This window comes from Nothoprocta perdicaria, unplaced genomic scaffold (genome assembly GCF_003342845.1).
Source record: "Nothoprocta perdicaria isolate Ctin4 unplaced genomic scaffold, notPer1 scaffold_20, whole genome shotgun sequence".
NCBI lineage: Eukaryota > Metazoa > Chordata > Aves > Tinamiformes > Tinamidae > Nothoprocta > Nothoprocta perdicaria.
In genome coordinates this window covers 245,164-260,904 of record NW_020455205.1, presented here as the reverse complement: position 1 = coordinate 260,904, position 15,741 = coordinate 245,164, and the positions used below count along the sequence as shown (strand labels likewise).

General features: G+C 35.7%; 1 protein-coding gene across 2 annotated transcripts in view; it reads right to left on the bottom strand.

The window, feature by feature from the left end:
* PTGFR (prostaglandin F receptor) overlaps positions 1-12,814 on the bottom strand; it is a 36,558-nt gene extending 23,744 nt beyond the window's left edge. For both annotated transcript variants that reach the window (XM_026038046.1, XM_026038048.1), the window contains exon 1: positions 12,739-12,814. The gene's annotated coding sequence lies outside the window, so the exon portion shown is untranslated. The remainder of the gene's footprint in view (positions 1-12,738) is intronic.
* Between the last annotated feature and the right edge of the window lie 2,927 nt (positions 12,815-15,741).

Below are 15,741 nucleotides of genomic sequence, written 5' to 3'. Positions count from 1 at the left end.
TTAAGGTAGGTGAAGGACTGATTTTGCATTAGGAATTACCTCATTATACCTCATGTGTGGAAAATGTAGGCAGGAAATAAAGCCAATATTATGGAAGATAATTAGGCAGCTAACCATAAATGCACAATAAAGGATGTCACCTTAGACATCTTAAACATTAAATAAAGCTTTTTTGTGAGTAGTACGTAGCCGTTATGTCTCCTTTCAAAATCAGGTGTAATTTGTGAATTGGGTACTGACTCACTAGTATTAAGACAAAATTATAAATTTCAACCCAAATTTGAAAAAAGATATTTTGTAAGAATATCTTATTTCTTGGGCACTCTCATATTGACAGACTATTTAGACTATGTAGGTGCAAGAAATATATAATAGWAGTTGTAATATCTTTAGAGATATCATCAGGTCTCCTGAGACTAGTTTTGATTGATTTCTGGGGAGGGTAGATAAACTAAACACTTCCAATATCCTAATATGTTCAGTACTAATTTCAGAATATGTATAAAACCCTTCCATTAAGAAAACACGGTTCAGCACATTGCACTAAATAGTTCATTCATGGCTTTGTCATTCAGATAATACATAGRCCACTGTGACCTTTATGCTTCACTATCAAGTACTTAATAAAGCAGCCACCAGTTCTGGCATATTGCCTGAATTGGGACACTGGCCAATGCAGTTAAAGGAGGAAATTCCTAGGTAGTTAAATATAAATTAATGGTGTTCTGTAACAAGCCCTACATGAGTGCAGAAGGTTAAAAGCACCAACATACCAGTAGGTACTCACTATCAGTGTGGAATAAAAACAAGAAAGGTCATCRGGAATCATAACAACAAACATAACATCACTCGGCTGAGATTTCCACCTGCTGATATCTGAACAGGGACTGTTTGCTCTTACTGGAAGTACAACTGTGGATAATGTTGTTTTGTTTTCTAAACATTCCTATCAGCAAGGAAGCTCAATTCTTTTCTTGATAATGAGAAACATCCCCTGGAAATGAGGTAAGAGTTGCAGTAGATAGAGCAAAGGGGAAGCATTCCCTGGTGAAATTTGAAATTGGAAGACAGGGAACAGGAGAGGGAGTGCTTACTACGATTTGGGACATGCTTATTTTCAGGGTGTTTCTTCTCATCAGATAAAGACAGGTTTTCTGTCTTAATGTAGGTCTTGATTCTGTCACATTAAGACTCCAAGAAGTCGTTCYCTTAGCGCAAGAAATTGCCCTTCAGTTGTTTGATGGGCCCATTGATACCAGCTAAAGAAGCAGATTGTTTCTGAGATACCAGCAGGCCTGCAAAGCAATGGTTTGATGAGCAGATCAAAATCATGTGCTAAGTTTCTGAAGCAGACAGCTTGGCCTAGTCATCACAGTTAAGCCATATTAATGCATGAGGAAAGAGCTCAAGTATCCATCATCCGGCTATCCAACATTCACACAAGCCTTCAAGTGGAAAACAATGACTAAACGCAGAGGTTTCCAGTCTAAGCCAGGAAATTTGCAGTATGCCAGGATATGCAATACTAAAAAACAAATTAATTCTTGACTCTCCTACTCACATTTGTTCTTTGAAATGTTTTTATGAACATAAAAATGAAGGTGCTAGTTATTGGTCAGATGATTCACTAACAAATCATGCCAACAAAGGGTAAATACTAAAAGTGCCTACTGAAACCTTTCATTACATCAGTTTATTGATTTATATTTTCTCATTAATTAGAGACACTTTCTTCTTAATCACATAGTGTTGCTCTAAAATGATTTGGTTACTACAAACGGTGCCTAGCATAGGTATAAATGAAAGAATGGGAGGATAATAATAATCCCTTATTTTCTTCTTCATCTGCATACCTTTTCTAGGCAATATTTTCTTGATACTCACTATCTTTTGTGTCAGTACAGGATGTGTGTGAGAGATAATTCAAATCCTTCTGACTAGTTAGACTCCTCCTTCTGTGCAATTGCACTCATTATTCTGTACAATTCTTCAACTTAAAAAAAAGGCAGGAGGGATAGAATAACAACAAAGTGATTACATAGCAGATATGTCACTGAAATATCTTTTAACTCCTTTTTAAAATTTGGCTACAAGAAGTGTGTTCTTTCTGTCTACGAATTTATAAGCACTCCCATGAAGAGTTTCTAGGAAGCTCTGTATTGCAATTCTCTGACCATTTGGCTGCCTGTAATCAATAGCAGAGAGGGCAATCAGTCCAACAGGACACTTTAAAAATTATAGCTGAGGAATGTCTGCTTTACAATCTATTGTTTTCACACTACCATAGGTCCAGATCCTTAAATGGGAAGAGAAGACTCATGTCACTGTTACTGATGCATTTTGCCCATTCTAACTGGGGTAATTTGTCACGAGTGGGTTTAATCAAGACTGGAAGTACTGTTCTACCCATAACAATAACAGTAGACTTTGCCTTTGTTCATTTTAAATATGTGGGACAAAATGTACTCCCTTATGACTCACCTCTCTTATATTCTGACACATAAGAACAAACAATCTGCAAAGTGATATTAAAGGCTGTGCCATATTAACTCCTTTTCTCTTCTTCCTCTTCCAAAATGGAAACAAAACAAAACCAAATCAGAAGAAATCCTTCATCAAGTATTCTTTTCAATCATTCTGCTCAAGTCAAATTAAATAAAGAAATCATTTCCTTCATATTGTCCTAACCTATTATATTTATGACATGTGATGTAATTGCCAAAATAAGTCCATTACACAAATAAATCTCATTAGGATATGCCTGCAGAACGTCCTCCACTTGTGTGGTATTATTTGGTTTCTTTGCATGTACAGTTGTTCAAGGATTTAATGTGTGGAATTTTAATAGGTTCAACACTCTTACAGGATGTTTTGGAAATAAAGTGTCATATTGTTTGCAAACAGAATTTCAAAGATATAATCCACTTAAAATCAGTGACCCATAGAGACCATTCCAGTTCTAATCATCATGCCACACTAGCTCACCAGTTTCTGTCATCAGTCAGCAGGCAGAGAACTATTTTTCCAGACTTTATCAGTTTCCCAAAATTAGTCTTAAAATTTATATTCTCTTAAAGTCTCTCTAAGTATTTATAGAATCAAACCACCAAGTAAACATTAAAACTACTAGTTATGACCAGCTGATTTAAAGAGACCTTCGTTATTCCCTGTTTTAATAGTGTRATTCTGAACCTCTTTCTTTGGGAGATGTGGCCTATCTGTCACTTTTAATTGTAACTCWAAACAAGGGTGAAATTCTGTTAAATGGATTGCTTTTCATATAAGAAATACGATAAAGAATGGCATTTTTGCTGAAGGTTCTTTCTAATATATYAGTTACAAATCCACTCATCTTCTAATTAAGAGGTCAATTAAGCAAAGAGGCAATCAAAAACAGAATTCTAAAGGCATCTTAATTTGATAATATTTCTCCCATTGACGTGGTAGAATAGACACCAGACATATCACAGAAGCCCAACATTGATATTTATTACGTGGAAGGCTGGATTCACTTCCATGCTTCTCCGGGAACCAGTGCAATTCCTGATGGGGCTGATTTACCCTGAGGCAGGTGAGAAATTTTGAGAAGACTTTTTCATTTCAGAAGAATGAATTGGCCTCGTGGTATTTTCAAAATCTCTCTCTGATCTGCAGCAGAGGACTCTTCCGCTGGAACTTTTTTCTTACTATTTAATAGACAAATAGCATGCAAACTTTGGCAGGAGACTGGGTGGGTTAATTTGGAGATCCGTGGCCTTCAGAACTTCCAATGAGGAATTAGCTGCCTAAATCTTGGAGAAAACAGACTTGAGGGTTATGGAAGTCCTGTATAGGGCCACAAGGGCGACAATCCTGCTCCATACCTGCTTGCATATGAAGTGATTTGGACACTAAAGTATGTGTAATGCTGCATTTAAACGTCATTATCAATTGCCACTGGAGGTGCCATTGGAGGACAGCTGAAGAGTTTGCAGGAGGCAGATAAGGGAGAGATGCAGGTAAMAGGAGAAAGCCTGCGGGCTTTACAAGTGTCTCCTCTTGTTTCACAGCCAGTGCATCATCAGGATGGCATGGACATCAGGATAGCAAGGGACAGCCTCTGCCCCCAGGGAATTACAACCTACATAACCAACACATAGGAGAAGCTAAAGTGATCTCTGCACAGAYAGAAAGCAATCCTTGCACTTGACTCACCATCGAGTGTCATCTCCTAAAAGACCATGCCGGGCCCTGGCAGGCATCTCCTGCAAGCAGCCAGGGGGAAGCATGATGGTTTCAGTTTCAGGCACATCTATTACAATTCATACAAAAATAAAAATAGTCTTGAAACTGCTAACTCATCAAAGAAATGAAAAATATAATCGATTGTTTCTTGTGCGCAAAAACTGCTGGGATTTTCAAAGCTGTGGCTGAGTGAAATTCTTTCTCTGTATTTAATAACTTGTAATTAATGCTGCTGGTTGCCAAACRTGCGTGTTTTTCCAGATTCCGGTCTGTTACAAAATCACTGTCAAATTACTACTTCTTGGTCCTGATTATCAAAAGTATCAGGAAACAGAACACAGCTGCATTTAAAAAAAAAATCCTTCTAATACAGAACCCTCTCACATTTCTATTGAAAAGTCTTAACTTTTCAATATGTTGYTATTTTTTACCATATAAAAAAGAGACGGCAAACATTTGACAGAAATTATATTTMAATATTCAAATGTGAGAGTTAAAGAATTCTTGTAGTCACTAATCTATGAACTAATAGGTGTTCATTTCTGAAACAAGATCAAAAGAAATCAGCTGTGAATTTAACACTGTCAATTAAAAAAGATTTTCTTTTAAAAATATTTTAGGGATAATGTAATGGGTTAAAGTAATCTAATGGGTTAAATCAATCTGAAATAAACATTTCTGAAAGTGGTTGTTYAACTGTAAAGTTATTTTCCAGAGATAAAATTAAATTGTTATCATAAGAGGAAAATTTCTATAAAAGCTAATAAAAACGATGGAAGCGATTAGCTTGGAAGAAATCAGCATTGTAACCTTTAAATTTTAAAACTATTATCCAAATTATTTTATMCTCCTTCTTCCAAAATTTGAATTTAACAAATATTTGGAATCATAGAGGAGTTATTTATATTTTAATTGTCTGTTTAAAAAAAAATCTACCAGAGTAACTATCGCCCATCAGAGATGTTAACATATTTTTTTCAAATCTAAGACAAACTACTGTTATTTAACATTAGCTATATAGGAGAATATTCTAAACCTTTGTTCTGTTGTAACAGTAAAGCATGAATTTTCTTTTCAAACACAAAGTATTTGAAAGGTGATCCTAGCTACCTATTATATTTCCTCAAACAAAAATATATACTAGCAATCTGACAGCATCTTTTTCTTTGTTTGTTTTTTAATCTTCTTGTCATTTGTCCTATTTTTAGGTAATGTATTTCAATGATAGTTTATATGCATATGATAAAATGCAAATCTAAAGTCTGCTCAAAAGCAGTAGAAAGATTTCCATTAACTTCAGGGGCTTGGGCTTGTAAGCAGTACAAAAAAAGCAGCCCTAAAATGCAAACTATTTCATTTCAGTGATATAGATCTCTCCTTGAGCCATGCCACCACAGCTAGTATGAACAGAGATGCAAGAATATGTGATTGCTGCAGATAATTGATTAAAAAAAAATCCCCATATTTTGAAACATAAGAGTGAGCAGAAAGGGGCTTGGCTTGTATATACCAAAGAAAATAAACTGAAYTAAGAGCAAGGTAGCAATCTATACAGCCAAATTCAATTTTGGAAAAGGCTTCTTATTTTACAACTTTTTTCTTAGACTTTATCAGTAAGACAGTATCTTACAGCAAAGTGTGCTTTGAGTTAGAATCAACCACAAACCAAAACCATAAGCAGGAACTCTATCTCAAGGATTTAAAGAAGACCAAAGCGTTTGCGTTTCCTAGAAGAAAATTATTTTTGAAGGAGAGAGAGATTCAGCTTAATGAAAAGAAAAAGCACTCATTTACCATGTGAGAAGGTCTCTTTGTGGCTAAGCTGGATTCACAAGAACATATAGAGATTAAGACATCTGGCATACAGCTGCATAATGAAAAGTTGAATCTGCTCCAAAATGTGAAATGCACGCATTTCATTACATCAGGACATTAGGATTTCATTACCTTGCCATGTACATTAGGACTATTTTTTAATTATTTACATTAATTAGTGACAAAACAATTAAAAGTATTTTAACATTCTGATTGCCTGAGGTCATGGTTTGTTAATGGTAAACCCAAAAGTAATGTATAAGACTTCTATTCYCAAGCTTGGTAATCTGGAGTAGGCACAGAGCCATTTACTCAAAAGGGGGAAAAAAAAGGAAATGGAAAGCGGGGCACAGAAATGCACAGCACTAGCACTGTGCTATCACTATGCCTGATTTGAATTAGGGAAGTGTGGTACACGGATGTATTTGTAAGGATATTGAAGAAGGACCTTGTCTGCTGGCCAACTCTGAGCAAATATCAGGACACTTACAAGAGGAGGTTTCATCTCAGCTAGAATAATGGCTTTGATGCTTTGACTTTCATTTTGATTATTAAGCTATGGGCCAGAATATTGTCAGATTTATTGCTTCTGAGAAGTACTTGGTCTTTAGGATGAAGTTAGAACATCTACTTATTATTTCAGGTCTTGTTGCACTTGAAGTGTACTTAAAAACGAAAAACCACCAGTGAATTTCTATATTCTTTTATTTTTTTCTTGAAATGGATCAATCTTTCCTATTATTTTTGTTAATTTTCATAGTTAGTTATCTGCTCTCCCATTCAAATAATGGCTGTCTGGCATAGAAATTGCTTAGCAAAGTATGTTACTCCCTGCTCACTGATGATACTACAGCTAGAAGAATGGAGATGGCTGCACCTTGCTACCATAAGGATAATCAAGAGTTTGGAATGAATTATGCAATGTTAAGAAGTTGAAATGATAAATGTGAATTTTGAGGAAATATTAAAAGAAGTAAATCAGAAAAGGCTGTCTAAACAAAAATTAAGTGGGAAATGTGATTAACTTCTACATGCGCGTAAATACCGAAAGAGAGGAACTGTTTAGGATGAAGCCCAAAGAAAGATAGCTAGGACTAAACTGAGCAATGGAAAATAKCAGAAGAATGCAAGAGCTGGTGGTTTGTGAAGGTTTTTTCAAAAGGTCAMTGGTACACCCTGAATAGGATGGACAGGATCAGTGGCATCAAGTTTATTCAGTAGATGTTTTTTCAAAAGAAGGGTGGGAGCTTTCATGTTTTACTTTGCCATCATATTACTATTTTCACATTAAAGGACAGATCTTCAGCTCGTCCTTACTAACTCCAACAACAACACTGCATACTACAACATGCTCTAGACTAGTTTTATAAGAGCAAACAGGTCATGAACTGATCATAAAATAGATTAGACTTAGTCATAGTCCACAAAAGGTTATAGAATCCAAAAATCTTCTTTTAGTGAAAGCAGAAAAAAAGGAGAGTGAATCACTGCAGGCAAGGTTTGCCTGCATAGATTTTTTTTAATAAGAGAATGGAAAGATAATGTGTGTGGAAAGATAGCGGAGTTCATGGCAGTTACACAGGCCATTGCCTTTTTGGAAGGATGCTAGCAAAGTATGAAATAATAATAATAAACATTACCAGCTTTGCAAAGATTTAAATCTTAGGCAAACAGTAACAACTACATCATAAATGCAAAACGTAGTGCACATGCACAAAAAGATCTTCATTTGGAATATAAAAGTCACCAATAATAATGTCACTCTTTTAGATGAATTGCAGGACTAGTATATTTTTAAGAGAGTATCAATTTAAAATTGGTTTTTAAGCATACTGTGCCTGAGTTTCCTTGGCAACTACATTCTTCAGATACAGATAAATTAAAGTGACTTAAACAACATTTTCTATGTTTACTGCACTATTGATTTAAGTCTAAGATCACTCTCGGACTGGAACTGTACATCCCATACTGGTAACATGGTAATTTATATGTATGTATTTGTACTTCTACTTTTATAAAAGTAGAAGAAGTATATATATATATGCATATATACACACACACACACTTAAAAAAAAATCCAGACCTGGTTTAAAAAAAAAAATAGGAACTATAGCTATATTATTGACAGAGCCCTGAACAGGCTGCCCAGAGAGGTTGTGGAGGCTCCTTCTCTGGAGATCTTCAAACCCCACCTGGTTACCATCTGTGCCACGTGCTCTAGGTGTCCCTGCTTGAGCAGGGTTGGACTAGATGTTTTCTAGAGGTCCCTTCCAACCTTGAYCATTTTGTAATTCTGTGGTTATGTCACTGCCTGTTCCATGACAGCTTCAAAGCCAGAAGGTCAGGAGAACTTACTGTTTTCAAGTCTTATGTTTCCAGGTTTCACTTTGAAAATAACATTTTTTTAGTAATATGAATGTAAAAACAGCATAGTCCAGCCACCTCAATAGCCTCAGTAAATATCAAGGCCAAGTAAAATATATCGTTAACAATATACAATACTAAAAAAGAATAGGTCGAAGTGACTTAGAGTTTTGTAAGAGTACTGACCAGTGTCATTTCTTTGCCAATATCGACTCTGATGAAATTCAGTGTAATCTGATATTTGTCATCAGTTATACACAGCAAGTGCCATTCAATGTTTTGCCTAAGTTATTTATCCAGTAAACTGAAATAAATCTCTGCATAACCATAACTGTATACAACTGTAGCTCTACAACCATATAGCAGTTTCTGTGCATTGTATGAACACATTGTCTATGAAGTATTACTGTATCCATAAGATACCCTTTACTTTTGGGGAAATACATAAACTCTAATAGGAGATAAAAAAGACAAAGTTTTCCTAGGTGAGCTAATATTGAAAGTACGGTAACATGCTATAGGGCAATCCTTTTCTTAAAGAATTCAGACTTAAATAGTTTAGCTTAAGAATAAATTAATCACCACAAAATAGTTATGTTATTGCTTCATCACTGAGGAAACAGTAAAATCTAATAGGATATGGCATTAATAACAACAGTATCTATAATAGAATCCAAATAGAGAAATCATCCATAAAAATGTGAAATTTTTGCTTTAAAATTTATTGGTTATTATATTTATTTCCTTGTTCTTTTTACTTCTTAAACTATTTTTGTGAATTCCAATTTCCAATAGTTCCTTTGTCCAAGTAAAGCATTCATGAAAATTCAGCTTTTTCTCCCAACCTTCAGGAGTGAAGGATGTGCAAAGCTGACCTGAAGGAAGCTATTGCTTTGCATGTTTCTGTGAAAGGTTGAAGAATTTAATTGACCCTCCTCTAAAAAATCTAAACTCCAAGCTGATGGACTTTGGCTATTGAACACAATTCCATAGCACAGCAAATACTTTTTCACAGTTTTTCACACCACAACAAGGTGGTTGCATTGCAGTGCCCTATTAAACTACGGATTGCAGCATATCACTTTCTGGCTGCATTGTGAAGCCGGGGTTCCCTGAGGACAGCATCTCAGCTGTACAGTTCCAATGACCTTCCCCTTGGCATACATCCAACCTCTGTCAGCTGACAGTGGATAGGTTGCGTTTGCTGTTAAGAGTGGTAGGAATAGCTACCGCTCATTCCAAAGCCATTCCTGATGCGCAGTTATTACTGAGCAATTTTTTAAACTCTTTCTTTTATTATCAGCAGAAGGAAAGTCCTCTAGCAACTTTTCAGCACGAGAGAACTTAGAAATGTTTCTTGAGGCAGGAGAGTGCAGGAACGGAAAGGCTGGAGCACCACGAGCCGGGGAAGCACACTCTGCTATTCTCTCTGACTGCCCACAGGGAAATGGGAGCCTGGGGAAATTCAGTATATAGAATAAATTCAGTATATAAGAATAAATACAGCTACATTTAGATATAAATGGAGCCATCTCATTTACAAACACTGTCTCTGTTCCTGTAGATCATATATTCACTTAAACATAAACCGTGCCTATGCCACTGTTGGCATTTCCCCATTGACCTCATTAGTCAGAGAGAAAGGACAAGTAACTAAGCCTGGGGACAGTTTGAACACTAAGAAACAATTTGCTCTTAGTTAGGTAAGAGATTTCAAGCTGAAGATCAGAAAAAAAATAATTAAAAATCACTTATACTAAGTAAAATACCAAAAGTCCTCCCATACTTAGAAAATTGACCTAAAAACAGTGTGAAAAAAGAAAAGTACAAGAAAAAAAGTACAAAAAAAACTTTAGTTGTTTTAGGAAACAGGACATAGCAATTCCTCATGAAATGTTACAACTACAGCATGTTAAAATATTTGGAATTATGCTGAAGCATATGTAACTCAAGCTTCAATTCATGCTACTATAAATATATAAAATGTTGACAGGAGCATATCTGCATCAGAAATTGAATTTCTGCCCCCTTTTTTTCTCTTTTTTTATTTTCTTTCCAGTAGGTCTGAATTTTAATAAGTAATTCGCTCAGGAAGGAAGGAGTTAAAATTCTAACATAGTCTTAATTCTGCTGCTGCCAGCCAACTTTACAGCTGACAGATWTATATTTGATGCTCCTTACTTCACTCATGCAAAGTTTTCTTATTTCTCACATAAGAGCTAATCCTTAGACTGCAAGGAACCTGGACACTCGAATCAATAGCGGCTTGCTGCAAATCAGGCCTGTGGCAAAGAGCCATTATTGAATTTGGAAAACAATAATTCAAACAGGTTTGAGCAGCAATAGTCTGAATCTCATCCTATTTCACTGAGTTTTAATTAAATGCCATAAAGTACATGATCTTTGGCTGTTCTGTATTGATTATAAAATTAACTGTCGCTGGAGTTCAGAGCTTAGCAGTCCATAGCTTTCGGATTCAGAACACATGAGAAAACAGCTAGACATTATTTTTGCTAAAACCGAAGGGCTGCCATTTGAGGAATCAGCATTCGTACACCTCTATGTAGTAAAAGTTTGATTAACTTGAATATGGGACAGCCCTAGGCCTACTTCAAACCTGGAACCAGCACATCAGTAGACAGGGCATCCCTAAATGCAGCTCTTGACCCTTCTACTAAAGGAATTTAGGTTTTCTTGCTCTGACATGTTCGCCTGGTTTTGTGACTTCTTCAGAGAAAGAGGAGTAAGTCATGTCCAACACTTGGCCTTCACTGCAGATTCTCAGAGTGCAAAAATGCTGCATGGATCAACTGACACCTCCTAGGTTTTTCTTTGTTTAAATCTCCAGATCACCTCCCTGTGATCTGATTTTACTCATTTTCATTGACAGAGCCTTTGAATAAATACCATGCTTCACATTTACCAAATCCCTTCACTTGGAATATATTATTGTTATGACATAGTACTTGGCATAGTTTCTATGTCTATTTCATTACTTTATTTAATGCTTTTTTTAACTTCAAACTCTTTCCTACTAGATAACTGTGTGATCAACAGTCAAATATTAAGGCACAAAAGAATTCCCAAATCCACTTACATTACTATTTCAAAGGATATTAAATGGCAGTTCTCATCATCTCCTGGCTACTGAAAAGGTCACCTTTACCACAGGATCTAGTACGGCTGTTTGAATCTTAAAGAAATTTAATTATTACTTTAAAATACTAGACTCTCATACTACTGACTCCTCAACTTCAACATGTCTTTCAATGTGGATTTCTCTTTGACTTCTTCAGCAAACACTGCCAGACTGCTGATGTATTAACTTGTTTTTTCTTAGTGGAGTTAATCCAAAGTGACTGTTTACCACTTATCTGAAATCTGTGCATCAGGACAGTCTGAAAGATTAGCTATGAGTTCAGCCTTTTAGCTTCCCTGAGCAGAATCACCTGAGCCTTTTCTCTGCCAGTATTACAGCACCAAGGAAAAAACTCAGAATTTTCATGTTATGCTTATTAGAAAAATTGAAAATAAGCTCATTTTCAAAAATGCTTGGATAGAATATGGTAAACTACTATCATAATTAATCTGTTATCATAAATTAATCATAAATTAATAATAAAGCATAATTTCAACACTTAGAAATCCTAAAATTTTCTTGTCCCAGTCAAGGGAACACAGACACATGTATTTAACAAAACAGGTTTCTCACTATGAGCCCACACTCATTGTATCCCCCAGCTCTGATAAGCTGAGAAGTCAACTTGGAGTACAACATATTGGGACACATTGCACTGCASAGCACAAGGAAAACATTGGTGGGAATTCCAATTCCTACCCAACCAGTTTGCAGTCTGCATTGCTTTATAGCATTTTCCGGAAATACAGCAGAACCCTTGTATTGGCTGAGATTTCCTGCCATCAGCTTCCTGGTTTATAATTAACCTTTGCAGTGAGCACCTGTTTTGCCCTTATCAAGAATCTAGAGAAAGATCTGATACAAGAAACAGGGCCAAGAGTGGATGAAGGAATTTTTTCTGGCATTGGAAATATAATTTCTACTCAAACTGTCACCTTTAGTTACAGCAGAAAACTCAGCTTAACAGGCAAAGCACAGCTATAAATTATTAGAAACATTGATTTAAAAAACAATAGGATAGAAAAAATAGGAAATAATGCTTTGGTTTTAAAGCCTATTTGAATTTTGGAGATTAATGATGCATGTCCAAGGGTCTTAATTATAGATAAAGTGCTGAGAAAGAAAAATTATGCAAGCATCTAAACTGTAGGTGTRGAAGGAAGGAAAACAGCTGTCCTAGAATAATCACCACTTACCTGCTTGAAAACAAAACAGTGTATTTCTTGGCCTGATATATCATCCAGTCCTCCTGAAAGCAGATTYATGTGAGTAGCTTTAGGATATCATTCCCCTGTGGCATGTCCTGTTGGGACATATTGAAAAAATGTATAGAGTTAAAATACTAGCAAGCGAAAGAAAACCAATGCCAAACAAAACAGAAAAGGGAGGTCAAAGAGCAAGTGGATGCAATAGTAGGGTAGGAGTTTTTGAGGGAGGAGTAACAAGGTCACTCATGATACTAACAAGGAAGTATCTGGATATATACAATGAGAGTAAAGACAGTAAACAAACAGCAAAACCCACACACTGTAAACCACAGGGGAAAAAATACTGTAAACCACAGTGGAAAAGTTAAAGAGAGCTGTAAAGATCTATAACGCTCAGCCCAAGCAGTTCTCTCTCTCTTTGTGTTTTTTTAAGCACCGTTCTTTTCCATCAGTGACTTGAGTAATATTCTTTCCAGAGGACAGCAGTGAAGTGACATTCAGCTTTTTACCAGTATGCTCTCCTGAAGCAAAGAGCTTTCACAGATAGTGGCGGGTAGAGGTTTTTTCTTTTCTTCTTCTTTTTTTTTTTTTTTTTTTTTTTTTTTTTTTTTTTTTACATTTGGGATATATTTCAAGAAAGAACTGTGAAATTCAGGAAGTGAGTATAAGATTGCTTTCCTTTGTGTAAACAGCCCCAGGGAATTTGATGAGACCGATTACTCAAACAAGCAGAATTTATTTCATAATAAATGAGTTTTTAAATTATTCTGGTATATTCAATCACAAAAACAATTTTTTTTCCAAATCAGAGAAACTTTTATTGATTATTTACTCTGTCAGAAAATAACCTTACTTATCTCCTTACATAAGTTTTGTCTTTTTTTTCCTGAATCTTGTGATCACATCCTCACTGACATCATTCTTTTCATTAGGATTTAGAGATTTATTAAACATTTCATGTTGATCTTGGTAATGTATTTGTGATGTATTGAATTCAGTCTTAATGAAGTTTTGTTTTAAAGATGTGTAAACAAGAGGGACTAGTTCTCTTCTAATGTAATTTGGCAGCGGAAACTTCCATGGAGAGGAAATGAGTTGTCCCATGGTTGGGATCTTGGGCTGGAACTTGCAAATTCCAGGTCCAATTCCCCATTCTGCTGTAGACTTCCCAGGTGACCTCAAAGCTATCAGTGTACCCCTTCCCCTGATGCCCAGGAGCAAAACAATGCAAGTCAAACCCTTCTTTTCAGGTACAAAACAGGTGATTTTTTAGACTAATCAGTGCAAATGATACTTTTCATGATTGTCTGGAAACTCCACAAGAATACATTGGATCGTTTAAATGACTGTTGTAAATTCAGCATGACCTTGACACGTGTTTCAGGCTGGGAGCTGAAACCAGAGTGCCCTTTGGAGGAGGCCCCTGAGCCCGGGTTTTGCAGCCTCCACACACGAGGTCCTGCATCCACAGCCTTGCTCTGCACTGCAGCAGCTGGGGAGCTCTGGCCAAGAAAGAATTGAAGCTGCATTGGAAAAGAAGCAGAGGGTTTCACATATTTTAAGCACCAATGTTTTCTTTCCAATTAAATCTCAAAGTTATTTTAAAATTAAATATTTTTAAATCTAGACCAGATTCCTGACTGTTAACAGAGTATAAAATGTATTGTTATAAATATTAAATATGGCACACTTTATACTGAGTACATTTACAAACGGCTACTAATGCTTCATGATAAATGGTTAAAATAAGCAACAAGCAGTTGAAAACCAGGATAAAATGTAAACCACAGAGCTTTTGCATTTTTGAAAGATCTCTTTTAAATGCTATTACCCATGTATGTGCTATTAATAAATACAATATTTGTGTAATACAACCTAAATAAAGTTTAGATAAAGTGTTGCCACTTTACAAAGAAGATGAAACAAATACCCAGAGTAATCAAAAGTGTTCTTTGAGAAAAATCAAAGGAGCTTGGATAATGCAAACAACTGAAAAGCAGAGCGCTGTTTTTGAGAAAAGATAAATTTTAATATTTACTCTGTAACCAAATATAAAGCTGTTCTGCATAAACCACACCAGAAAGTAAGATTTGTTTTGATTCTGAGATTACTAGGGAAATAAAACAGATTCCCCAACACCTCTTTTGTTAAAGAAAGTGGAAATCCAGACTTGGGAGCCTCATACTTTCTTCTGCTCTAGACTTTGATCCACATCCATGTATGACTTGTTTTTGGGGTGTTTTTTTACATTCTTAATCCCAGTTTCAATACTGTTAGATCTGTTAGATCTATTAGCCAAGTGAGCACCAAGGCTGCATGTATGGTCACTGCCAGTAGAGCTTAGAATTATAGTGGAAATTCATGACTCAGGTTGATGGTTAATATTTCTAGCAAACCTATCACATCAGATTGCTATATTCCAACTCTTTGTCTCAGGAAGCTCTGATTATTTTTACAATATGTTCTTGAGTAGAAAAAAACAGCATCAACTTAAGCTTTTGGGAATTTCACCAAATCCTTTTGGATGTGCAAGAATTAATAATCATAGTTTACCAATAGCCTGTTCAAGTGCTGCCATTCTGACTTGCTTGAATTCCAGGCAAGAGCACACAACTTTTTCATGTTACATTTTCCTTCAAAGCTGCATATGTGGGAATACTTTCACGTTCTTCCATTTTGAAGGTGTAGATTGTAGATACCAATCTATTGTACATACTATTGTACAGAAAGTTATTCTTTGTACTGAGAAAAAAATACACTTGCAAGATGGAAAAGTTATGCTAGGTATTCAAACAATTCTCTTACACTTTTGTGAAAAATAATAAGAGATCCCTTAAAGAAAAAATATGGAAAATATATTAGAAAAAAGTCCCATATACTTACTCCCACTACATTGTGTTTGGGGTTCTAGACATCATCTCACTTTTTCTTAGCAGCAAAAATAGGAAATCAATCAGAAACTGACTTGCCATTGGATTGGATTGTCTGCTC